Source organism: Etheostoma cragini, chromosome 6, assembly GCF_013103735.1.
Source record: "Etheostoma cragini isolate CJK2018 chromosome 6, CSU_Ecrag_1.0, whole genome shotgun sequence".
Lineage (NCBI taxonomy): Eukaryota > Metazoa > Chordata > Actinopteri > Perciformes > Percidae > Etheostoma > Etheostoma cragini.
The window spans coordinates 26,604,894-26,632,010 of NC_048412.1; the positions used below are offsets into that span (position 1 = coordinate 26,604,894).

A 27,117-nucleotide genomic window follows, 5' to 3' on the forward strand; every position below is an offset into this window, starting at 1 on the left:
GTCGGACCCCTGTCTGGACTGTAACTAAGTACATTTGCTCAAGTACAGTACTTAAGTACAAATTTAAGGTAGTTAAACTTTTCTTGAGTCTTTTGTTTTCATGCTACTTTCTACTTGTACTCTGCTACATTTCAGAATGAAATTTTGTTCATTTTACTCCACTATATTCCTCTGACAGCTTTAACTGTGCTCACCAACACTGCAGTCTGTGGAGAAACCCACAGCAGTACTTATCAAGGCCACTGTAGAAAAGAATTATAGCCGCACTCGGCGAGGGTACCACAGACCAATGAGCCAAACATCAACAAGAAGTCGCGTGCATTTGGCGTGGCTGCAGTCCGTTGTGGTTTGCAGGTGCACTCGCTTTCGCAGAGCGTGACACGACGAGAACCATCCAGTGTACATGATTGCACACGCTGTATAGCCATCAGCACATCCAGCACTAAACCACACAGCCTCTTTTTCGTATTGTTAAACAATTACATTGTACGTATTTGTTTAGGTTATCATTTTGTTTACAATTGTTTTTATGCATGCACAATCCACCAGGCAAATTGTTTGGCAATAAATCCTGTTCTGATTCTCTTTCTTCCTCCAGTAATGGCCCAGACGTTCGGTCCGCCAAGCTAAACAATATGTTGTTTGTCATTCTGTTTTGGGAGCTGGCGCTCCTTTGGTCTGGAGGACAGTGCCTTCCAATATGAATCTACTGTTAGTTAAGTTTAGACACAAAGTTTATGTGGTTAACGAAAAGATCATGATCATAATTACAAGTCGCGCCTTTGTGCACCCAACGTGCACCCATCCATCTCACCATCGCTATGCAACGTTGTGCTTCTCCTTTTGCTTCCGAGAGACAAAAGCCATGACTGGCACAACAGAATAAGATCTTTGGCATTTTATTCCCCAATCAGACTTGAATACTGCTCTTCGTGGCAGACGTGAGGTGTTGGAATCAAAACAATGTTTTTATTCCACGTAGAGTTGACAGGTACAGCATCTGGGAAGTCTCATGATCTTCTGAGACAAAGACTAGCGTGACAATATTCGTTTGTCTTACTGATTTCATTCATAACTCTAAATAAGGAGGAATAGCTTTGGTGGATTTTCATTAATTGCCATTAACAATTCAAGGTTTCAGTTAGTCCAGTATCTTTATGACCACATTCCAGCAAAACTAACGACATCCCCATCAGCCGCGGCTGTACTTTGTGTTTATTACTGATCTGATAACATTACTAATAATTGTTGGTTTTGCTAACAAGCTTAACTAGGATGAGGAAACATACTTGCTAAAAATCACTTCCTCTTGTAAGTACAGACCAGTTCACTAAATATGGATTGGCCCAAGCCAACCAAAATGCCAGGACAGTTGCCAATGCCTAAGGGACCACTTCCTCATCCACTATGGAATCCAGTAGAAGCTTTACAGCGATCAAAGGCGAGACTTTAAGTCCCAACCAATAAAGAAACTATGTATAAAGGCTGGGATTCACAAAATAAGACCCACACTATAGCCCCAGAGAAGTCTATATCTACAATTGTTCCACTTACTGGATTGCTCTGGTGCTGCCGGAAATTACGACTCCAAAACAATCAAAACTAAAACAACCCTTAAACGTACACATGTTCTACCATAAAAAGTACCTTCACAAGGCTATTTTACAGCGGCAATGTGGCTCTGTCTGGCAATTGAAATTAGTTTAAAGAAATGCACATAAACCAGAGCACCTTTTTCTCCCATCCAGTGATGCTGTGTGGATAAGCCAGACCTTCCTCGGCAGAGCTGTGGAGGAAGGTCTGGCAATGCCAGACTACCTGAGAGGAAACCCCGTTGAGCACTTCCTCACCAAGAGTACGTGGACATGCTGATGTTAGCATATAGCTCAAAGCCTGGGTGCAGCCTCACAGAGTGGCTAACCTGGCTGTAGACTCTTGTTTGCCGCTCTGCAGCGTTGCCCAGTGTGGTTTATACAAGATTCTGCCTTTTGGGAACTCTAGCCAGTCGGTAATGTGCAAAAGCCTCTATCCAGGCCCTTGAGCAAGACACTTCATACCTTGTCTCGCATTGTCAGACCTTCGTCTTTGACTAGTCCACACAGCATTCCGGGATGGGAGACAAACATAGCTCTGGTTTATTGGCATCAACTTTCAACCAATCACAAATGTCGTGGGTGACACTGAGCGCCAGACGGAGCCACGGTGCCGCTGCCAAATAGCCTCAGGAAGGAACTTGTTTTGGTGGAACATGTTTACGTTCGAAATGTATTTCAGTCTTGCCACAGAAAACTCACTTAGGACAGATAGTCTAGCTAGCTGTCTGGATTTACCTCGCAGAGATCTGAGAAGCAGATCACAACACAAAGAAAGCAGAAGCTAACGGACATCCGGTCGATAGGACATCGGTCAGAATTCAATCCAGCGGCACTGGAGCAATCCTGTTAGTGGAACGTAGTGGATATAGACTACTTCATACCTCCTCACTCAGTGGAGCTCCTCCGTGACTAACTGTGGACTGTATTTGCTGTGTGAGCTAAATGTGAATTTAAAAAAGCAGATAAACTCAGCAAAAGCTTTTCACCATCTAAATATAGGTGAAAGAGATGCGTGATGACAGCCCATAATTCACACAAGTGGTCTTTAAATGGTTGCTCAATCCCAATTACTCATGATTTGAGCTTTTTATTTAGAGTGCTATGTTGTCATCTAGCTTTTCTGAGCCTTGATCCTCTCTCAGCTGTTGGGCTCAGCTGGAGAGACAGCTGCCGTGACACAACCGGGGAGTTAAAAAAGAAACTACTTCTTACAAACCTTGACTGGCATCAATTACAGTGATAAAAGAAGGGTCTAATCATAGTTTACCTTGGATAGACTTGTGTTTACAGATACTTATAAGCACTTAAAATGAGTTCATGTACAGATAAGATATTTCAGAAGAACATTACATGGCAGTAGCTCAGTCAGTATTAGTTGGATTGGGAACTGGAGGGTCATCATGAAGACTTGCTGCCTTATTTAAGTAATTGTTTTTTTTTGTAAAACTGCACTGCAACTTTTATTCTTGTTTGCATTTGAGCTGTTTTAAAAATTTGCGCTCTATATCTAAAAAAATATGCAAGTAAAAGTAGTAAGTAGTTCATTATTCATACTTTGAGTAAATGCGAACAAAATATATCTACTTTTGTTACTGTGTTGAGTAGTTTTGTTGTGTATTTTGAAATTTTCCAGTAGTTTTTAAAATCGGTATGTTATTACGTTTTGAGTGAAGTATTGTAATTCACTACATCACAAATCCTATCTGTAAGAAAGGTGGATACAAAACCAAACATGGACTTCTAAGTATTTATTTAAGTAAAAGGTAAAGCCGTGTGATTAGTTCGCGGAGAACACATCACTGTGTTGAAGGATTATAATTTAAATCACCACTACAGTACCGAACCTGCAGATAAATACATCTTGACTGATGCAGAGCGTGCACGGACATCTGAAGCTTTGCTAGTTAAGCTGCAAACGCAACAAGGCCAAGACCAGCTTTGTGATATCCCACATATGGAGAAGCTAGCTGCTAGTCTGGGCTGTGAACATTAGGTGTGTAGAAGCTAGCTGCTAGTCTGGGCTGTGAACATTAGGTGTGTAGAAGCTAGCTGCTAGTCTGGGCTGTGAACATTAGGTGTGTAGAAGCTAGCTGCTAGTCTGTGCTGTGAACATTAGGTGTGTAGAAGCTAGCTGCTAGTCTGGGCTGTGAACATAAGGTGTGTAGAAGCTAGCTACACACGTAACACCAGACTAGCAGCTAGCTTCTACACATCTAATGTTCAGGTGCTGCTAGTCTGGGCGGTGAACATTAGGTGTGTGGAAGCTAGTTGTTATTACATGTGTGTACATTTGAATAGATATTTATACATGTGTATAGATTTTTGTTGTTCTAATTAAAAACAAAATACTTTTGGATTTATGACCCCTTGTCCTATTTTCACTAAATGGGAGAGCTCCCCCCGCCCCGTTTTAATGTTAAAAAATAAAAACTGTAACTAAGTAACTTTTACTTAAAGCACATTTTAAATGAACTACTTACTACTTTTAATTGAGTATTTTTTTCAGACAGGTATTTTACTTGAACTGAGTTTGTACTTGTTTCATCGAAGTATTTGAGTACAATCTAAAATATTACGGCATAAACTCTTAGGTTAGCATGGTTTCTTTTGGGATTTCCGCTGTGGAGACACCACAGCAATGGGCCCCAAGCAACAAAGAGGGCAACACAATCAAAACAAGCTGAATACAAAGATGCTTTTTATAGCCTTTCATAATTACAAGCCTAACATTTTTTTCTCTTACTGTCCCTTCCGTTCTTTCTTTTTCTTTTATTCAGTTTGTTGACATACAGGAAGACACACCTCTGATAATAAAGCCCTGACACTGCCGAGTCTTTCAAGTTACAGCTGCAGCGTTCTCAATGACATTCAGTCAAATTTATCAGCAATCCAAGGCCAGAATAGGTCAACAAATTCATCTTGGTTGCAGTTTTCTGTTCACAGTTTTTTTTAACTGATGCCGACATTTGGGTACTTTCCACTGCACCGAAAAAACACCAGCTGACATGGGCCACTAACCAGCCAGCCGCTTCACCTCAGCGCTTTCTGTGGTGCCGAAGTCAAAACAGCTTGAACAGTCCAATAGACTCAGCTGTTTCTCCTCTTAATGGACCTATTTTGTCTTTAAATTATGCACGTTTTCAGCTTTATAGGTCACAGCATGCTTATGCGTTATGGTTTTGGATGGCTTTTTAACTTCACATACATGTATTTGTAATTTTGCATACTTTATAACAAGCATTATTTATAAATCCCGCTAATCAGCACCATTTATTTATAAATTACATCCCATGCTTGAAGCAAAAAGGAAAAAATAATTATAATACTCAACAATAAGTTAAATAAATCTACATGTACACATATGTGAGATATAGTACATAGTGCAAGTGGTGCAAAATGAAGAGCAAAGTATACTGTACAGTTATAGCGCAGTTTAGTTTAGATCATTTAAAGATGTTGAAAGGGGGAAGCGTGGGGCTTCACCTCCGGCCCCCCTGTCCCAATACAGAGGGGACAGTTGTACAGGGAGAGGGACGTCCTGTAGCGGATCAGTCTCTGACTGAAAGTGCTCCGCTGTTACCAGAAGGTCATAAAGAGGATGTGGGGTGATTTCCATAATGCTGTTTTTGCACCATCCTTGTCTCCACCACCACGTCTAACACCTCCAGAGTCCCGGGGTTGTTCCCAAAACAGAGCAGGCCTTTGTGAGCAGTTGTCCCTTTTATGTTTTTTTTAATATGTTTCATTCATTTTTTCAACAATTTTTTTGTCGCGGATTCCAGTGTTTTTGATGTTTTTTTGTCACTTTTCCGATTTGTTTGTCACTTTTCTCCATTAAAATAAAATAAAAAATCTGCATTTTTTCCAACATTTGTCACTTTTTTCAACGTTCTTTTCTCATAGTTGTGATATAGTTTTTGTGAACAGGTCAAATTTGATAAACAGCAAGAGCATCCGAGCGGGAGACGTCAGACATGTGGTTCTTGGACTTTAGAGACGGCTTATGACCTCTAGGGTGTTTTTTATGAATATGGGTTGCCAGGGCTGTTGATATGGGCCATTCGGTCTTCATATGACCAGAGTGAAAACTGTATCCATATTTGCAACAGGAAGTCAAGCAGGGTTCTCAGAGGGTGTTGGGCCCAGTCACCAGTGTCCCCTTTTTGCCCAAATTTTGTTTGAGACATTACTGCGGAGAATCTCTCGGTGCAGCCGAGGAGTGAAACGTGTTTAGTACTGCGGACCTACTTTATTGCTGATGATGTAGCTCTGCTTCACTCAAGTGTGACTCCCAGCATGCATTGGGGGGGTTTGCAGCCAAGTGTGAAGCGCTGAGGTGTCAGCACCTCCAAGTCTTGAGTCAGTCCTAAAAAATCGTGAGTCTTGCAAAAAATCTGCTTAGAACTGCTTCTCACAGCCCAAAATGGGACTTCTAGAGGATACTTTGGGTTTGTTTCAGTTTTAGTCTGACAGTCTGCACAGCAATGCTGACTGCTTCTGTTATATAATGTACTTCCCGCTGAAACAGGATGTTGGGTTGGACGTAAGACAGTGAGGTATCATTATTCAGTACGGGTAACAGGCCATTAGTTATGAAGACAGAGGCAGTTTGGTTTCTGTCCGACGGAGAGAAAGATGGCGGTTGAAACGTTTGTGACGACATTTACTGGTTAGACTGTTAAGTGCAGACTGAAATCTCCACTGCAAAGCACTTTTTCCCAAGAAGTGTCAGACAGAGCGGCGTGAAGACACGTCAGCAGCCACGCAAGCATGAACTGAACTGTTGTGGTTGAGAGGTCTTGCTTTACTAGTCGGAATAAAAAACATATATATTTAAAACCAAGGTTGTAAAAGTTTTAAATGCAGAACAGAGTAGTTAAAGCTATTTAAAGATCTATTTTCTCTTTCAGCTCGTTACCCATAACGATGGGATTTTACATTAACACATCATTTTCTAGCAAAGTTGGAACAGTTATTTCACAAGAGTGAGAAGTAGTTCTGATTTTTATCCATGCCTTGACAGCTTTTGTTGCCAAGTCAATCAAATCTAATCAAGACAGGCCCAAGCAGGCCAGACTAAGCCGAGTGCAAATACTCAATTAAATATAACTTGGTTTCAAACTGTTTCTTGCTTATAAGGACATGGGTATTTAATTTTGATTTTATTTCAGTAGGGTTTGAATTAAATTAATTTTTATTTATCGTATCAATTCATAACGAGAGTCATCCTGAGACCCTTTACAGATAGAGTAGGTCTAGACCACACTCTATAATACACAAGGACCCAACTGTTCTAGTAGTTCCCTATGTGAAATTAAGAATGCAAATCTGCAGTCCCCTACAAAACAGTTAAACAAACTTTTGAATATCTAAGAAATATTAGAAATGGTTGTTTTAAGAAGAAATTATAAAAAATAATTTATTAACAGAATTTTACATAATGTTAATTTTATTTCACTAATATTATGGTATCAAGCTATTTACATTCTAATTTTGCACAAACAAATGTCACTGCATTACTTGAGTCATGTTAAAATATGTACTGGTATTTAACAATTCTTAGGGCTGTGAGACTTCTTATATCAAGAGTTAACTGAATCACATAAACGGGTTGAACAGCGATCTAGTGCTGAAAGAGGAGTCACTTCCTTAAATGTTAGCGATGAGAAAGATAGCAGTAATGGATACAGTGGGGAGTGTGGGAAACGTGTGGGTTTCACAGTGCTCATTCCTCACAGCTATGTTCACACAACTGTTTCAACCAAACACACACGCAGTAGACGTACGGATTCCCCTGCATCAATGCTATCAACCACCCTGACAACCATTTGTACGTTAGTGTTTCTATGCATTAGAAGGTGAAGTTAATCCTGGAGGTAAACAGTGCATCAGCTGCTGGCTGATGTGGGCTGTGTGCCTTCACTGTCAGCTGACATGTTTATCTCGACGGCACTTCTCCCTACTACAGAAATGTGTGGGAACATTATCGACTGGGGCTCTGCAGTGCAAAAAACACACACACACACACACACACACACACACACACACACACACACACACACACACACACACACACACACACACACACACACACACACACACACACACACAAACACTTCCTGTTTACACAAACAAAAGGAAAACTGGAATGACCACCCTATGGCTGACTGTAATAGAGGGAGCAGGATGGATCTTGACGGTAATGGCAGTTGCATTGCCAGCAGCTGGTAGGTTGGCTTTCAATTGTCTTTTTCAGGGCAGCGCTTCAAAGTCTACCTTGCTATTCAAAGCAGGGACAAAAGGCCAAGCCTGGGAAGCTTTAATGAATCGCAGCTGGAGTGAAAGCTCTTGCTATTCCTGTTCAACAACAGGCCTCGAATAGCCTCCGAACAAAAACCCAATCCCCCTTTACTGTAAATTCATGGAAATGCGGTCGCAGTCGTACACACCCTTATTCACATATTCTATTAGTACTCAATGTTCCCAGGACTTCCCCCGGATCCCTGGCCCGACGCCTGCCTGTATCCTAATCCTGGTTCCTCCCAAACACAGCCACACTCTGCTCCACTCTCTGAACTTCATGTCAAAGTTTGAAAGCTTGCTTTGTGAAATACTGTACCAAAAACAAGTTCTGGTTTAAGACTGCAAAGATGAAACAGGAGCAATGAAAGAGGGAGCTGTGGATGGACATGTGTTTACAGGTATATGACTTCGCCAAAGACAAGCCTGCTCTTGTGTGTTGGCTTTTAAATGCAGCACAAAGTAAATTTGCTTTACAAGGAAGCAAACACGCTCAGCTGATGGACGAGCTGGGAAAAGAAAACAGAGAGCGAGCAAACAGACGCTTTCAGAGGACGTCCTAGTTAAGACACACCAATAAATGACATCAAGGTTATACAGTGTAGGGGTTAAATGAGAGGAAAACACAGGCAGAAGCATGTGGTCAGCACCAATGTGGAACAACGGTTCTGCTGCCGTAGCTCGGAAAAGCCGATGATCATGACAATAGGGAGTAAAGGTCAGCCGAAAGGAAGCAGAAATAATAACGAGAAGTTCAATTCATTAATCTTTTTCATCGAGGAAGAGAAATGAAAGTCAGTGAGTTAAGTGTGGATTTAACCAGATTAGACTTTGCTTAGATAAATGGAAAAGCAGACCGCATAGCTGATTTAAAAGACGTCATCATTATGTCACCCACTTCCTGTGTAAAGGGTGACCGACTGCGTGATTTGGCCAGATGCTCCATAGTTGGCTAATCTGAAATACTGAAGAGTGTGTGTGTGTGGGGGGGGGGCACTGTGGACAAAGTTTAAAGTGTCAGCATCAGACCATCCAACTGTATAACTTCATTGCACAAGATTGAGGAATTTTAATTACTGTAAGCAGGTTCACATGGGCACCACCTGACTCTAGACCAGAAAGAAGGACAAGGGTGAAACATGAGCTGGCCTTTAAGGTGGTACTTCACCAAAAACAGTCCCTGAGGGATTGAAAGTTGTTTGTAAAAAAACAATTGCTTCTTTTGTTTGAGATCCCAAAGACTGTGTTGAAATTGAACTTCACGGCAATAACAGATAAATCAGTGGGTGTCTTTTTTCTTTTTCTTTTTTAAAGACTTGTTTTCTCATATTTCTTTTGTAGAAGAAACATTATTATTCATCTCATACAATTGTAGACTACAGTGTAGTGAAATTCAATCTCCGCATTTAACCCATCCTAAGCATTAGGAGCAGGGGTCGGCCGACCCTCTCTATCCCTGAGCCACAGTCCCCGTTTGTTTTAATAGGCCACGTTAAAACAGGGCAGTTATCATGTTGGTGATGGTTCACGTCGCACAATCGAGTAACAACAAAGCCGCGTTTACGGCTCTGCTCCACTCAACTCACCCATGGCTTTCTAGCAGGTAGGCTACTTTTTCCGTTTTGCTTTCAACTGCAGATAGTAGGCTCCGCCCACAGCGGCTAGGCGGGATTCTCAGCTAAATGACAAAGCGTCCCTGCGTGAAACTGTCGTTCTAGTATTGGCACGGGTTGCTTGAAAACTTGGACCAAAGTAATAATAAAAAAGTCCAGTTGAGCCGTATCATTCAGTCAAAATGCAACAATTGGACTGCAGAGGATGTAACGGTTCTTCTAAAACAATTAGGTGACATAACTCTATAGCCAGATTCTAAATATTGCACGCATACTAACACCGCTAAGGAAACTAGAGTCTGCAATCTACAACTACAGCAAGACAGAAGCAGCCAGCGTCGAAGGATTAACTAACGACATGCATGTTAAAGACATTTTGTAGCTTTCCATTCACCACCGTGGATATTGGTATCGGTACCAATCGGTCACAACAACTTCTCAAAGGTTTTCACGGTGGAGAAAAATTAAAAGATTCTTCTACAGAAGTTGTCATGTCAACATAAAGGCATGTCAAATGGTTTTCACACATTAAAGTTTTCGGCCTTTGCTCATGTGGCAGACCCCTTTCACTCCGAATGAGCCAGAGTTGATGCATGTATCTGCTGGCAGGCTCCACAGGTTCATGCAACCATGTTTTTTTGATGAAAATATTAAAATGTACAGTACAGGGTAAAGAACAGGAGGATTATATAGATATATAATTTGTGCATAATCATTTAAAGGGTATATATTAAATAGAGGACTTCACACGTCCACACGGCTGGCTCCAATGCCGGACAGATTTTGTCAATATGCCCAACCCCAACACAACATGCAATAATTCATCTTTAAACAAAAAGACTCACATTTCCAAAGGACCTATTTCTGTATTTTCGTATATAATGTGCTGTTTTGGTTCTTCAGTTGAAATTTGTGGAGATGGAGCTCTTAGTCTAAAGGACTCCGGTTGGAAAACTTGATACTGAACTTTTGTTGCTCCTGCAATAACTACACAACAGTTTTATGATCCCAACCTCGAAGAAATTAAACTTTTAACAGCCATTTTTTTAGTCCAGAGGGGCTGAGTGTTTCCCATTAAAAAGCTTAATTTTCAGTGGAATATCACTTTAACACAGCTGCTTTGATCAGCGAATGAAACTTGTGTAGCTGTGTCTGTAAAACTGCAAAATGAAACTCGAGCACTGTTTCTTTAAGAGCGTGGGCGAGGATAGTGAAAGAATGTGGGGAGCTAAACAGACGTGTATTTCCCCTCTCCGCTGACGCCAGTGTCAGGGCCTTTAATTAAGTCAGATGTGTGTGTGGGAGGCAAAAGTTGGCCAGTATTCCACTCAAAACATTGAAGGTGTGAGATTTTTTTTTTGAAGGTAAAACTGAGACATCTATCTGTGGGGGCTGATGAAAGCACACAGACACAGAAAAAACTTGCTTTTCTGGATGTGACCTGAGGCCGTGAAAAGGAAAGGACTGAAACTTGAAAAACTGAGATATCATAGGAAAAATAATATATGTTAGGTAAACAATCCTCTCAAACAGGTCTTACCATACATGCTAGAAGCCTGAGGCGCGGGTCTTATGCTTGAGACATGATTTGAATGCAGACTCTAATATTTAATGCGTGTAATCCAAACAGCATGTACCAGACGAAGAAAACATGGAAAAAGATCACAAAGAGGACTTATAAGCATTCCTAGAACATTAGGTCATGTGCAAGACAGAAAGTTACATAATTTGGACAGCTGAGGCCTTGGTTTCTTAGCAAATTCAGAGGCTGTATCTACATTTTAAATCTGCTTCATGTCATTTGGTTTAAAAGGTAGTCTGCCATCTTCTTCCTCACTCTCCTCAAAAGGACTACCAGATAACTTCTAGAATCCTTAAATAAAAATGCAGTGGCAAACCAGAGCATGACCGACGTACTTTTAAGAGTGCACACTGAAACTCATCCAGAGAAACATAAGACTGTTGCTGCTGTCTTTATGTAGGCCGCAGAGCCCCTTCAGGGTCCAGTGAAGGGCTCTCTGCATTCCTTCACGCTAAGCTCTTGTTTTTCTGGACCCACGGGAGCACGGCTGGACGTTGAGACTGAAAACCCCTCGGATCACTGAGTCTGTGCAGCACATTTCATGTGCACTTTAGGCCCAATGCATGTGACACCTAAAGGTTTGTCATTACACCTGCATGGACAGGCCAGCCAAACGGCTCTGTTGTTCTTTTTGGATTTCAGGCTTTCAGCAGAGAAAGAAAATATCTACAGTACATCAATTATTTGTTGGTTCCAGCAAATCCAATATGTGAAGCTATGCCTTGATTTTCTGTTTAATATTAAAGTGAATCTCTCTCAAGTTTTGGACTGTCAGATGAATAATTGGACAAATAGTCGACAGGAAAAATGTTTTCGGTGCTCTAAATTTGCCATCATGTGCGCAAGAATGAGGCAAAATATTACTATACTATAGGTCCTAACTGAATCAATTTTAACTAGGGCAATGGATGTCTCTAGTAACATCAACTCTGGTGTTCTTTTTTCCCCCCACCATGTTTCCTTGGATCAGGGAGGCTCCATACTCATGGTAGTGGTTGTTGCTGGGGTCCTGCTACATGTCCTGCAATGCCCTGTTACATCCTGCTACGCTCTGCTGGGGCTTGTAATGCCGTGCAGTGCTCTGCTATGCCATGAACTACTACGAACTACTATTTTTAGTCACTGTTCCATTATCTTCTACTGTGGCTGTTATTGCTCCTATTCATTCAACCCCAACCGGCCGTCAGACACCGCCTACCAAGAATCTGGGTCTGTCCTAGGTTTCTTCCTAAAAGGGAGTCTTTCCTCTCCACTGTCGCACTGTTGCTTGCTCTGGAGGAAACTACTAGAACTGTTCGGTCCTTGTAAATTATAGAGTGTGGTCTAGACCTACTCTATCTTATCTGTAAAGTCTCTCAAAATAAATCTGGTTATGAATTGATACTATGAATAAAATTGAATTGTAATTGAATTGAATAGATTAGTTGATGATAACAACAGAACTTGTTTTCTGTATTTTTCTAGATTGATATGAGTTCAGCATCAACTCCCAATTTTGGCCAACCATACTCCACCTCCTACAAGTAGAGTATCTATGATTCCCCATACTTTAAGCCTAAAAGTGCTCTCAAATATTAGCTCTCAGCAGTTTACCAAGAACAATATCTGCCCGCACAAAGCCGGCCATCCCTTACAATGTTCTTTACATAACAAATAAGTGAGTGTAGGAAATAGGGGACAAAATAAACAGGTTCACCTTTGTCACCCGATATGTATTTTCAGTTTTTTAAACTAAGACAGACGTTTGGGGACATAAAGACATCAGCTGTGAAAAGAGATTCTCCTTGACCCTGACTGTTTGTCTGTGGATCAAATGCAGTCAATGACCTGAGAACGGACACATATGTCTATTATTAATCAGTGCTTGTGACACTACGTCGTCACCTGGGAATGTTCTCTCAGAAATGCTCCATTCCGTCTGTCTCACGCCTATCAAGTTTCATCGCCAGAACCCGACACAGTTTCAGTCAACAGTGACACCCATTTCCTCAAGTCAACCTGGAGGGGGCTTGTTGGCTCACATGGAAGATACCGTGTAAAATAAGTGGATGTGGGGGAGTGGTAACAGCTACTTCAGTTAAGAATTGATCACAAAAAGCAAAAGCTGTGTCTCAAATTGCATACCTCCATACTTACACTTCCTATATTGAGTGTGTATGTGTGTTCACACTGAGAAGTATGGCAAAATGCAGTACAACATCTTTGCTCGTTTGAAAGCCATGATGTCTCCCTCTCATGGGCAGGGCAAAGCAGAGAAAGGGGAGGTAACCTCGCCCCTTATGAGGTCATGAGGGGGAATGTTCCAGATTGGCACATCTGAGCTTTCATTTTCTCAAAAGGCAGAGCAGGATACCCAGGGCTCAGTTTACACCTATCACCATTCCTAGCTACTGAGGGACCATAGGCAGGCTGGGGGAACTCGTATTAATGTTTAAAACCTCATGAAGTGACGTTTTTATGCCATGTGATCTTTAAGTGTGGAATGCTGAAAACTTCGGACATTAAGTCTACACATGATCTGCGGTAAAATCATAAGGTATGGTAAAGCTAGTGGGTGTGGCTAGTCCACACAGCCTTCCTGGGTGGGAGAAAAACGTGCTCTTGTTTATTGGTATTTCTTTAAACAAATCCCATTGTCTTGGACGGCATTAAGTGCCAGACAAAGCAACGGTGCCTCTGCAAAATAGCCTCGGGAAGGAATGGTGTACATGTGAACATGTGTACGTTCAAATGTAGTTTTAGTCATGCAACAGAAAACTCAGATTGGACAGAAAGTCTAGCTAGCTGTCTGGATTTACCCTGAAGAGATCTGAGGAGCAGTTTACCATAGTCCTCACAAATCTACCGTAGTTTAGAGAATGCCAACACAAAGAAAGTGGAAGGGGACGGATGTCCATCCAAAATGAGAGACATCGGGGTAGAATTTCAGGCGGCACCTAAGCTAAAGTTATTGTTAAATCTATGTAAGCATCAAAACTAATTAAGACTTGGATCAAATGGCTGTAGTTGGTCCCCAGTGGACGTCTTCAGCAACTTTTGTCTCTAAGCTTTAACTAACGTTAGACACAGATATGGAAATAATAATAATGCTCCAAAATGATGTCAAACTGCATCCTTTTCTGTTTTTTAAACAAAAAAACTTTTCTTAAAGGTACGACCCCCTACGTTTTCCTACAAAGCTAAGGAGTATTACCCACAAGTAAATGGCGTTGATTTATTTTCAGTTTCACCTCAAAATAAAATGCTTTAGATAACTCGGACAATTTGTTGTTTAGAACCTGATCTCATCCGAACATGTGTTTTTTGTTCAGTCTGACTTCTTTTAAATGATGGGAAGCAGTTTCTATGGTTGGTTAAGTTTATGATGGGAAAAATGTTCAAATCTACAAAATTAAGATCCTGAAACAGGAATTTCCACTGGACTATTATTTCACTTTCCCGTTAGCTCACATGATGTGTTTCAGCTGTAATCGGCTGTAATTCTGATAAGCCATCAAAGTGAACTCGGGGGGGGGGGGGGTTTAGATGGAAGTTGTGCTGTAAGGTCAGAGAAACCTAAATGCTCCCCGTTCAACATCAAACACGGACCAGCAGTTTGTTCTTGCAGAGGTCAGATAACGTATCACAGATTTATCGGAGGAATCTGCTTTCAGTCAGCAGCCACTCAGGTCACAGAAAACACCACATTATAGTGGCTTAAGAATGATCAAAACATGAAATACACATATTACCTAAATCTATCTAAATCTTATCTAAACAACTATGGCTGCAGAGGAATTGTAATTCCATTATAGCTAAATAAAGTTTAGTAAATCACATAACTGTAATATATGTTTGTATATGTTAAAATGTGTTAAAACGAGGTGTGTGTGTTCTGAAATTTGATATATTTCCTTTTTTTTCAATCTCTTAGGTATCAAGTTGCTGAACAATTCCGGTGGTCGGTTTGAACACTAGTTTCCGCTCATGAAATTTTAAAACAGCCACGCCGAATGACATCACTCCCTAGTGAAGTGTGTTTTTCTCTGTGTCCTTGAACTTAAGTGTGGCAGTCATTCGGGGTGTGTGTGTGTGTGTGTGTGTGTGTGTGTGTGTGTGTTTGGGGGCAGAGGTATAGGATGAGGTGTACAGGACTGTTTCCACCACTCATGTACAGTCCTGAGTAGGAGGTTGTTTATAGCCCATTTCCGACATGCACTTGAACCAGTAAATTTACCGTCAGGTTCCCACATCGGTGTTGTGTAGGAGTATATTTTTAATGTGAGGCTCTCAAGCCATTTGCTAGACTTCTGCTATGATTCTCATAACATTACCTACAACACTGCCAGATAAAGATGAAAAATGTTATGACGGTATGTTAGTTTGTGAGGGAATAGGCATATTTTTCAAAATTTCTATCTATTAAGTATTTGTTTAAGCCACTGTTTCTGTAAGAGACAAAAATTAAATGCAATGCATGCAACCCACTACTGCCATCTTTGTTTGGGTCACAGAAGAAGATGCAACTTATGGTACAAGATAAAATTAGAATTCTTGGCACACTGGAGAGAACATTTGCCAATATGTGCCAGGAGGATAGATATTTTGAGGACATATCCCAAAAAAAGATAGAAAACAAAATTTTGTATTGAATTTTTCTAAAGGTACAAAGTGGAGACAGAGCAAAGGGGGGGGGGGGGGGGGGGGCCCAGATATCTCCGTTGGTCAAGCGGGTGCCCATATGTAGAGGCTTACGCCTTGACGCAGAGGACCTGCGGACCTTTGCTGCATGTCCTCCCCCCCTCCTCTCTCCCCAACACAGAAGTGCACCAACAACAGCTCCTGCACAAACAGACTCAGATCAGATGACATACTGTATAGGACATAGGCAAACACGCTGCATGCATATACTCACGTTTCATGTTGCTGGAAACCGGATAACCTCCGGCAGCTCCGTGTTTTTGCACGGATTTCCATTATGGTTCACTGAGTACACAAGCAAAATGGTCAGGTGTCTCTCGTTCTTTGGACAGCATACTGTAGGAAGAAAACACTGGCAGCGTGTTATTGTCCTATAAGTCCTCTGTAAACTCTGCATGAACTTTCTTGCCTGATAAATAATATAAACAGCCAGTGCCTGAGCCTAAATAGGACAACAAAGGTGCCTGTACCAGCTGCTGGTTGACATGAACATCACGTCTTGAATATTTTGTTATATTTGTAAGTTTGTATCTCTAGGGGTGAACCCGAATAGTCGACTATTCAACGATTCGATCTGAGGGGCCGGGATTGATTGCTAACCTCAGTGTCGATTTGTTTAAGTGTCTACACTGACGCTTCGTTGATCATTTGGTTTCTGTTGATAATTTTCCCCTCAGGGACAATAAAGTGTATTCTGTTCTATTTTCAATAAAAAAAAAATGTATTAATATAAATTTCTAAGGTGGTATTCCAATCAATGGAGGATTTTCTTAGAAAAACGAGGTATATGTTGGGAGAGCTAAGCATATAATAACCAATAAAAACCACTTATCTAAAAAGCATGTCAGTGATTTAATTAGTTAACTGACAGTGATCCAACATAATTGCTTTACAATACTATGCATGATAGCCCACCACCCACGCAGTCATTTCCCAGGGAGTTTGATCCCACACGTTGCCCATTGATCTGAGAGCCGAGATAAGCTTCCGCTGCGTTTACAAGAATATTCCCCTTTCACATTTGAAACAACAGTTTCATCTTAGTTGCACGTGTTAGGCCCAGTGGCAGCGCGCACAACTCATTTCACAACTGATATGTAAAACCGTAAACATAAATGCATCTTAAGCTAATTTGTATGTTTTCCCAGTTAATTCAGTGGATAAATTATCATTCATCACAAAGTCAAGGAAATTCTAGTAACTTCCTCCTAATGTCCAAACAGTGTTTGAGATGAATCTGTTGATCACTTTAAGTATGCACCAATGAACGGCATTATGAATCATTTACTCTCTTTTTCATTCAGTTAGCCACAATTAGCCAGTAAAACCCTTACACTGTTAGTTATTTTAAATGACAAGAACTTATTGAAAACAAGGTTCCAGAGCCCTTCAGGGTTCACTTGATCAGCTAAACTGTCAAAATCTTGATCACTTTTTCAATAACTAGCCATTTAGCTGATGTAATGTATATTAATATGCAGAGGTTTTAAAAAAGGATGGCGTTTATCTATATTTTTCTATCTAAAAAGTAAAAAGACCACAACCAACAATGTGATCTTTCAATACTGTCCGACTAGCGGTGGAAGAAGTATTCAGAGCCTTACCTAAGAACAGTAAAAGTACTCACACTGTTAAAATACTCTAAATACATTGTCTTGATGATACTTATATAGTGTATTTAAAGTATAAAAACATTTTAGTAACTGGAGACGATCCAAACTGTTTTGTCATGTGTTTAATGATCTAATCTTTTCAGCTTGACTTGTACATGCCTGTATATTGTTGGGTAGTTTAATTAAGAATTAAACGTATTTTATGAACATGCGTTTTGTGTCGGAGATTAGAGCTCGTCCGGTGTAGAAGCACCAGCCACCGACCAATCAATACTCGGTTAATAACGGCGACAACGTTCTTAGAAGATCCGGTGGAGCTCTGCGCTGAGAGAGAGATGAGCTGGTAAAAATTAAAACAATAAGAGAATCATAACCCTGTTAACATTCCCTGATGGGTATTTTTTATTGAGATGTAGATTTTCAGCAGAGGGAATAACGTAAAGGCTATTTGTTGGCTTCTGGACGGTTTGAATTATGATTTTATATTTGCTCTCATGATGACTTCCCACTGCAACTGAAATAATAGGCTAAAGCAATGGCCGTTTATGGAAAGCACAAATGTAATTATGGTATGATCGTGCCTGACTGATGGGGAAGTGATATTGATAAGCGTTGTGATTTACTCATTTACAGCGTCAGCTATTTTTTTTGCCAGCTTTCCTTCCTGTTTTAGGAAGCTGCGACTGAATGAATTAATTGTGTCTGCCTGTAAAACCATATCTGGGTTCTTCATATTAATGTAGAATTATAGTTTGCTCTTCTCATGTAAAATATGCGGCTCTGGTAGATGTTTGTGATTGGTCAAGCTGTGCTAACACCAGATACTTTATGTGAACGCACACGTTGCTGGAAACCTCCGGGTGGAACAAGTGGTTAACCACCGCCGTGGCACAGGTGACCCGGGACCGCGGTTGTTAGGTTAGGTGAAGCCGGGGTAACTTCAATGTGTGGGGTAAATTCACCTGAGGACGGTCTGTGTGACCAAAACGTTGTGAAATAAAGTATTTGCACGTGTAATGGACAGTGTGCGGGACTTCTTCAACAAGGTTGACTGGTAACCTTTATCTTTTCCAACATGGGGCAAAAAAAGAAGAAAATCGAAGCCGGGTAACTGAAATAAATCCAGGGCATGTTGATCTTGCTTCGTAGTAAAGGCCTCTGGACGTGTCTGGGATTTACTCAAAATAAACTACGGTGTGTGTTGTGATGAAGAAACATGACACCCAGTACAGTAGCAGCTATTCTTTATAGTTTTGGGTTAACCATGGAGATATATGGCGGAGAGGATTAAGAAATGTCAGGCTTTGGCTACAGGAGATACGTGTACATCATTGTTTGTTCCTTTACATGCGATTTGTTGACAATAGGAAAAACTAAAGAACATCTGCAGACTTATCCTTTAAGGATTCGCCCGAAGGAACGTTAAACAGGACCACTGTCTGTTGATGAACCCCGTTTGCTGAACTGCTAAACCTCTTTACTGGTTTACGGGAACACTGATTGAATTCTACCGCAGTAGGATTAAGATACTAAAAACAACGGATTAAGCCATCGATCAACAGCAGAAAATATGACAAATATTTATAGTTCCAAAAATCCATTTGATGAGCATTCAGGGCAGGATTTGAGTGGATTATCACTATCAAATTGTGTTTTCTGTAACACAGTGAGCAACCTTTTCTTTGTCTCTGTGAAATGACTGACATCACAGGGCTCAACATTTTACCAGAACGCTTTTTTCTGGTAATATGAGGGCGACAGGCTGGAGCTGGTGGGCCTCTTTGAGTCTTTGGTTATCAGCTGAGCGCTTATTTAGTCTGTGCTGTAATCCCCCCATCGTCACCCATGGGGGAGGATGAAAGATTGCAGCCCTGACCCAAATTTACAGAAAGGCCTTAAGAGACAAAACAATAGCAAAGCTTAAAGAAAAGCCCCTAATTAGCTCATCTTTTTTTATTTTTTTATACACATATACATAGGTGTGTAGGCGCATTCTGTGGCATGGAACAGGGGAACTACGCACTGAACTGTTATTGTATCGGCTTTAGTAAAACAATCATCAGAGCCAGGACATCACCTATTATTCTGAAACCAGGTTATTTTCATGGTTTCGCATATCACACCTACACAGCTGGCAATTGTGTGCTGAGCTAATGTCAGTTGAGGTAAATGTATTGGAGCAGACTGGTGTTTAACTGGGCAGCCCCCAGGTGGGAATGTAACCTGTATGAGTGTGAAGCAGAATGTTGATTAAAAATGAATTGTAATGTCAGCAAAGTTATCCTGGTTATTAAATGTTTTTTAGGAAGTACCTAAAAGCTGTTTGGTGGATTTATGATCTTCTCATCCAGGATGCCATAAAATATCTTACTGATTCAAAGACTTGAATTGTAGCTTGTAAATGTAATTACGACCAACTATAAGTACACCCTCTTAATACAGGATTGGTAACACTACCCACAATAAATCAGGGGGAATCACAAATCACAATCAAGAAGGGTTCTGTGGAATTGTTTACTTCTGCTTTTGCATGGTTGGTGAAAGTTATCCTTTGTCCAATAAACAAGCTTTTTAAGTTACATGTGTTTTTTTCACTGAAACAGTCATGCCCAAATGCCTGTAAGTCACAATAAAGGGGAACTGCACCAATTTTTCACATCAAAGTGCGTTTACGGGTATTGAGAGCTGCAGCGTCCAGTATTTTGGTGCATACTTAAAGTGATCAACAGATTCAACTCAAATGATGTTTGGACATTAAGACAAAGTTACTACTACTCCGTTGATTTTGTGAAGAATGATAATTCATCCACTGAATTAACCGTGAAAACATACAACAAACCAAAGGTGATGTGGAGTTACTGTAAGAGTAAACTGTCGGCGCTCATGCTGCATTGTGGGTAGTGTAGGCACCAGGTTTTGACAAGAAAGAAGAATTTGAGGAATCAAAAAAAAAAAAAGTTAAGTGGAGCTATAATGTACGCCTAGATAAAATAACTTAATTTTGTTTGCACTTCTGTCAGATTTCCCAAACTAGACACTGAATTCATGCTAGTTGCGCGGCCTGAACACAATCCGGCGACAATCATGCAACAATGTGAAGCGGAACGCGCAAAAATAATACAGGCGAAGGCATTTTTCACACTATTTTCTGTCAGTAAGCACAAATGGCCAACTATGTGATCCAATGAAAATTTTGTTTACAAAGATGTATGTCCTTGCGGTTAGTAAGTGTAAACCAAAAACACACAAATGGAAAAAAGTCAACTTTTTTGAACTTTGGTCGGATCAAAGAAAACATAGCGTAGGTGTGATGACGCACATGATAAAATAATGTGATTTTCCGTGTTGGCCGTCTCTAACGGTTGTATTGGAATGATAGCGATGGAAATATCAACATCTGCTATCTCTGCCGAGGATTGAGTGGACTAGGGTATGTGCTAAAAACAAGTAGTGCCAAATGTGAAAATCCTGTCAACATCTACATGTGACTGTGATCAGGTCAGGTTAACGAGATCAAGTTAATCTTTTAACACAGTTTGGCCCACTGAAATGGGATGAAGGAAGCAGTCGAACAAATTTTCCTAATAACCACACACAAAAAGGGATTTATGAGTTATTTGAGAAACAAATTCTGGTTTGAGAGGTGACGTAAATATTGCTCCTACTCCATATGTAGGCAGTTGAGGTACATTTTAACATTTGTTGGGTTTTCCCCTCTCTGTTAAAGTCTGGTTTGTATTCAAAACCACCCCACACAAACCTTTTGAGACTACGGGAAAACCTTTAAGACTAAAAAAGACAATGAAAATATTTACTTTTGGATGAGCTGAGTTCAGGCTTAGTTTTATATAAGAAAGGAGTTTCTTGTTTTTTTGTTTTGTTTTAGTTTCCCTATCTGTGGTGCGAGGAAACACCCCCGACTTCCTTCCAAAGTAATAATCACAGTGAAAATATATTGGTGTTGTTCACTGCAATCTGTATGAAAAAGGGTAAGAAATGAAAGAAAAGAAACACACCAAGTGTTAGTCACATTGTGGATGGAGGAACAGGATGGAGGAACAGGGTGGAGGAACAGGGTGTTGCCTGAGATTGGATAAAAAGGCAGAGTCACTCGCCTTATTTTCCATATATTTTAGTTGTGCAGTACGCCTAACTTATCACAAGAAACGAAATACAAACAAAAATTGGCTGAAGGATTTGTTCCTGAAATGGAAAAGGGCCGAATGACTATGCAAGCACTCAGATCAAAATCTATCCTGCATTAAAAAACAATGCAGGGGGCTCAGTTGGTGGGTGTGTGCAGCTTCAGGTACTGGTGAGTCAAATCTGATCCAGGAAACTCACTACACAGACATAACAGATCCTTGAATCTGAAGCCTCATCAGATGCCAAAACAATGACCAGTGCTGGCTACCGCAGCGCATGGCTGGATAACGCGTTGTTGCCAAAAATTGAGCCATGCTCCACTGTTTTTTGGAAGACATTGTGCTTTTTGGAGGAGTCCTCCACACCGACCGACAGACCATTCAAAAGAATTTGGCGTTGTTTCTTCACATAGAAAGAAAGAGCAGGCTCAGTCCAACTTGGTTGGATCAGTCATTTTGTCCCAATCGTAGGAATTAGGGTACGAGTCATCATGTTTGTCGCCCCTGCAGCATTCACACAAAAAAATGGTGGTTATGCTTTGGTTGCTATGATCCTATGAGTCATTTCCAAAGGGTCTGTGTTTATTTTTTTGCTGACTGAGTGCTGATCCCAGCTTCAGACGAGGGTAGGAGAGGGGGGGTATTGAGGTCATCTCTTGAACTTCTCCTCGAGTTATCCTCTAGCTAAAACAAGAATTCACCACACTCATTCAGCAGTCACCATGGGAAAAAAAAAACTTGTGATCCTAAGGTGCATGACTCCCTTTGCAATGGCAAAATGACCGTCATATGTTTTGCGTACGGCCTCAAGCCTAGCTTCTCCAAATGACCACATAAATGGATGACTATACAGTTGTCTTTTTGAAACACCCCCCCCCCTTACAGCTGGCTTCAATGGCTTTTGAACCACTGAGCACAACAGATTGTTGTGTGGAATGTTGGAGGCTACAGACGTCAACAAACCACTGGCAATGCTCAGCAAGCGTGTGGTCTCCAAACAAAAGGTTAACAAGGGCGGGGGTGGGGGCTTACAAGCTGTAACTGACACTGACCATTTGACCCTCAAACCCACCTGATGGGTTCATGCAGACATAACAACCTCACACCTTGGAGCACTGAGGTCAAACATGCCCGGGCCTGTCACAGTTTGTCCCTTACGTCAATGACAAGAGACGTCTTGCAGCTAAGTCACGATGCTTCTTCAAACACGATGCAGGGGCTAAAGTAAATACATTTTCTGTCACAATTCAAACAGGTTCTGACACTAAAAAGGAAATAGGTGACCTACAGCTCAGATGTTTGTCACACAGTTTCATAGTTCCCTAAAAACAATGTCCTCAACCGAAGTACACAATGGGCTGAAAAGGTTGGAATTAGCATCCCTGCTTTGGTTATCTGCCGGTTTCAAATGTAATCAGTTTTAAAGACTGTGTCACTCCCCGATGTAAGTTGAGTCGCGAATGCCCAGATTTATAATGTGTCATACAGAAATTTGTGAATTCCATTAAATTAATAAACATTTCTCATTACAAACAATAACAGAAGATTGGAATCATTTCAAAAACGTTTTAGCTATCTATGATTGTTTGATTGCTAACGTTAGCTCAAAAATCCATTCAATCCGACTCAAATCTGCACTCTACTTGCAATGGGGAGGGACAGACTGAATGACTAAGTTGGTGTAATTACACGTGCAGAAGAAACCTGGTTGTTGGCAGGAAATTAGTACCCTGTTACTGGCACTGCAGTATTCTGATTACTGTAAGAATGTGTGGTTACATGCAGCTGGTCAGGTGTCAGATTTGCTCTGAATGACATGTACATTTTCTAAACCATTGGGGCATATTGTAGTTCTGACGGAGGTTCAGCTTAAAAACGTTGTTTTAGAGAACAGGAGTATTAAGAGATTGATGCTTTCTTACAGTGCAAATGGTTCTGAATATTACAAATAGATGAAATCATGACCCCAGTTACTCAAGCTAATCCACAGACCTGATTGTGAGCAGTTTCATGTAGGAAACATTTTCTTGAAATGCATGAAACTGCTCCCAACCAGGTCTGTGGATTAACTTGAGTAACTGGGGTTATGATTTCTGGAGAGAGACATTGCTTTTGAGGTTTTTAAATGTATTTTGTTTGGAACTTTGAGCACCACATGCTGAGTACCTTCTAGTTCTATTGAATTGGAGCAAAGGCAGACATCTCCTTGGCTGATATCTTTAACACTGGCAACTCACACCAAAACTATTTAGACTGATAAATGGCGCTACACGTAAGATGAAAAAATACATTTTGTACTATATTTGATTTTGGGTCAAGCTGTTCCTTTAAGCATTAACATGGCCAAGCAATAACTTTCAGCAGCAATAGAGCCACACTTGGGATTCTTTTATTCCGTAACCAATGTTGAATTGCCAACCGAGCAAGGTGGGCCATATCTGGGGCATTAGAGCCCCCCAGGTTCACTGCTTATCAGTTGGCCATTTTCAAAATTTGTTAAGGAATTTGTATAATTAAAAAACAATTTCAAACTAAGGCGTGTCCTGCAATATTAGGTAACTTTTAGTCATGCATTACTAGACCTTGATCTATAGCGCTGCGGAGGAGGGTCTGGCTAGTCCACACAGCGTTACGGGATGGGAGTAAAACGTGCTCTGGTTTATTGGCATTTCTTTAAACCAATCACAACTGCCTTGGGCGACGCTAAGCGCCTAACAAAGGAACGGTGCCTCTGCACAATGACCTAAGGAAGAAACTTGTTTTGGTGTAACATTCAAAGGTAGTTTTTAGTTGTGCGACAGAAAACTCAGATTGGACACAGCGTCTAGCTAGCTGTGTGGATTTACCCTTCTGAGATCTGAGGAGTAGTTAACCATAGTCCCCATAAATCAACCAAAGTTGCCGACATGCCAACACAAAGAAAGTGGAAAGTAACGTACATCCGGCTGAAATGAGGGGTATTAGGCGGAATTTCCAGCGGCACCTGAACAATCCTGAAAATGAAACATCGTCGGTAACTTTGTGTCTGTGTCCTGTAAAGGAGCCTTATGTCAGAACTTAGTTTAAAGAGCTGTGTTGTTTAAAAAAAGTCTCTTTTTAACATCAAGAAATCTGATTATTACAGAAACCCAGCAGGAAGCCGGTTACTTAAGTGCACACTCAAGCGCACACACTGAGTTGCCAAACTATATCACAAAAAAAATCTTAACTCGTGGTCTACCGTTTCTCCCCCTGGAGCATTCAATCACGTTACAGTTGGTCATCTGCTGATGACCCTGGCGCTTTTTTCTGACAAGCCTGAAAGCTTCCTGCTCTGGAGTCCTGATTAAAAACACTTCCATATGTCCCATTTAACAATCTAAGACAGATTCTCTCTTCTTTTTTCTGTAAATTAATAGATGGATCATTTGTATTTTTGTCACTGTGCACTTGTGAGTCAATGCAAAGTAAAGAAACTTGAAATAAGAATAAGGAATAAGGAAGAATACCAAGGAAAAATGGAGACAAAAAACACTGAGATACACAAAGATGACTGAACATTTGGGCCAGTTTACACTGCTGGGGTGCAGCGTTTATTCTTAGACCAAAAATGCTGATATTTCCTTCCTGTCTACAAAAAGCTGGGCATTTAGCTTGGAACATCACTCCCCTTCCAGAAATAATGCTGGCTTTGTTACTTAACTATTCTCTCCTCTGTGAAACAAGACATGGCAAAGCTCCAATGACCTAACTCAGAGTCAAAGACACTGTGTACCGTACACAGTGTACCTTCCAAAATAAGAGCCAATGGTTACAACAACTTCTGCCTGGGCAAAGAGATGACACGTAACTACCGTCTCACGGCAGCAAGAGGGATTTAACCACATGGCAACAGAGTTTAGGAAGAAACAAGAATCCCACCCCTTTGCCTTTGTATGCCTCCACTAACCAGTCAAGTTGCGGTTCACATCCACATCTGTCCAGACTCATAATATATACAGTATGTGCAGTGAAAACTTTTCAAGCAATTTGGACACACACATATTTCGGCGAAGTTGATTGCAGATTGCTATGTCTACATTTAAACTTGCATTTTAAACTTCATTAGCAGCTAAGGCAATTGTCATATTGTCAATAGCAACGGTCAAAAGGGGCTTCACGGCTATAAAGTGTGGTTTAGATTTAGTAGTCTCGTTACCTCATGGCCTTTTCCATCGAGGTCAAGGAAAATATATGGGACATCATTTTTCCCCCAATATTACCGCAGCCCAAGTATGCATCCCTTTAAAAGCCATCACAAGATGTTTTCTTTAATTGCTTGTGTTTGGTCTATTTGTCTTTTTAATTTGCCGTGTTTTAAGCTCTGAGGGCCACCAGCTAACCATTTGAAATATTTATCAGGTACTTTTAGCAAACTATTTTGACTTCTCTGCTTGCTTGTTGTAATGCACTCAACCGCAACAACCTTATTTTGATGTATCCCCACTTACAGGTTGGTTGGGAGTAAGACAGCCTATTATAGGTGGCAGCTTTACTGGCCATTGTTACAACGGTCTACCAAAAGATCAGGAGCAAGCCAATCTGTAATCCTATTTAGATCGTTGTTGGTATGTTCCTCCTAAACACAAATATGGAGCAACTGCAGGCTGCAGTTAGAGAGATAGTGGGCTGCCAACATGGATAAGAGGTCTATTAATACTGCACTATGGTCATCAGTCAAAGAATAAAGTTTCAAAGGACAGGATGACTCGGTTCAGAGAAGAACGCCAGGTGGATTGAATTTAATATGTGATAAGTATCCACACGCCACAAACAGCTTAACGTTCAGAGTTTAGATGAATGGGAGCCCTTTGACCTATGACTATTTAAAACGTGAATGTGAAGCTATTCCCAGCTCTTAAATCCTATAACAATACTGTTCAACAATAACCAGCCTAAAACGTTTGAAAATACATGTGGAGCAATGGCAGCCATTTGCATAACCAGTAACAAACACAAAGTCTATAACTATAAAAAAAAAAAACATTGAATGAGATTAGGTACAAAGAGTGAAGTGTGAATTCGGGCAAGTTAGAACTGAAACCAACTGTTATTTTAATCTATGTAATTTATGATTTTGTTTTATTAATTGATTATTAGTCATTGGTCACAAAGCTCAAAGCTCAATGAGCTAAAACAGAGAGAATAAAAACAGAGGATTACATCTTTGTTACATCACAGATCTCAATACAGTCTTATGGTGGTTACCTACTGATAGTACCAGCTCTACAGATTTAGTACCGCCACAAGCGTGGGGCGAGCGTGGCTGGTCGTCATAGCGCCACCGACGGAAAGTGCCATTACCGTTAACGCAACACACACACAGAATGTCAAAGGTGTGCTGTTTATGATTCCCGGCATGTTGCTGCTGCCAGAAGATATATTTTGTTTCCAAAGGAGCTGGAGGCAGCAAAAAAACACAGCTTCCCAAACTACTTAAATTGGCGGGTTTACTCAGCATCTATTAAAAAGTACCAGTAATTACTGACGTGGTAAGGTTGGATCTGTGGTAGAGTAGGCGCACATGTACTGAGAGGTTTGAACCCGACCTGTGCTGATTTACTGCATGTC

The 27,117-nt window shown here is 40.8% G+C and overlaps 1 long non-coding RNA gene across 1 annotated transcript; it reads left to right on the forward strand.

Annotated features, from left to right (window-relative positions):
• The first annotated feature begins 13,863 nt into the window (after window positions 1-13,863).
• LOC117946862 lies at window positions 13,864-24,538 on the forward strand. Its single transcript, XR_004657114.1, has 3 exons — window positions 13,864-13,981; window positions 17,690-17,694; window positions 24,493-24,538. It is a non-coding gene; the product is annotated as an uncharacterized LOC117946862 (long non-coding RNA).
• Window positions 24,539-27,117: the final 2,579 nt, after the last annotated feature.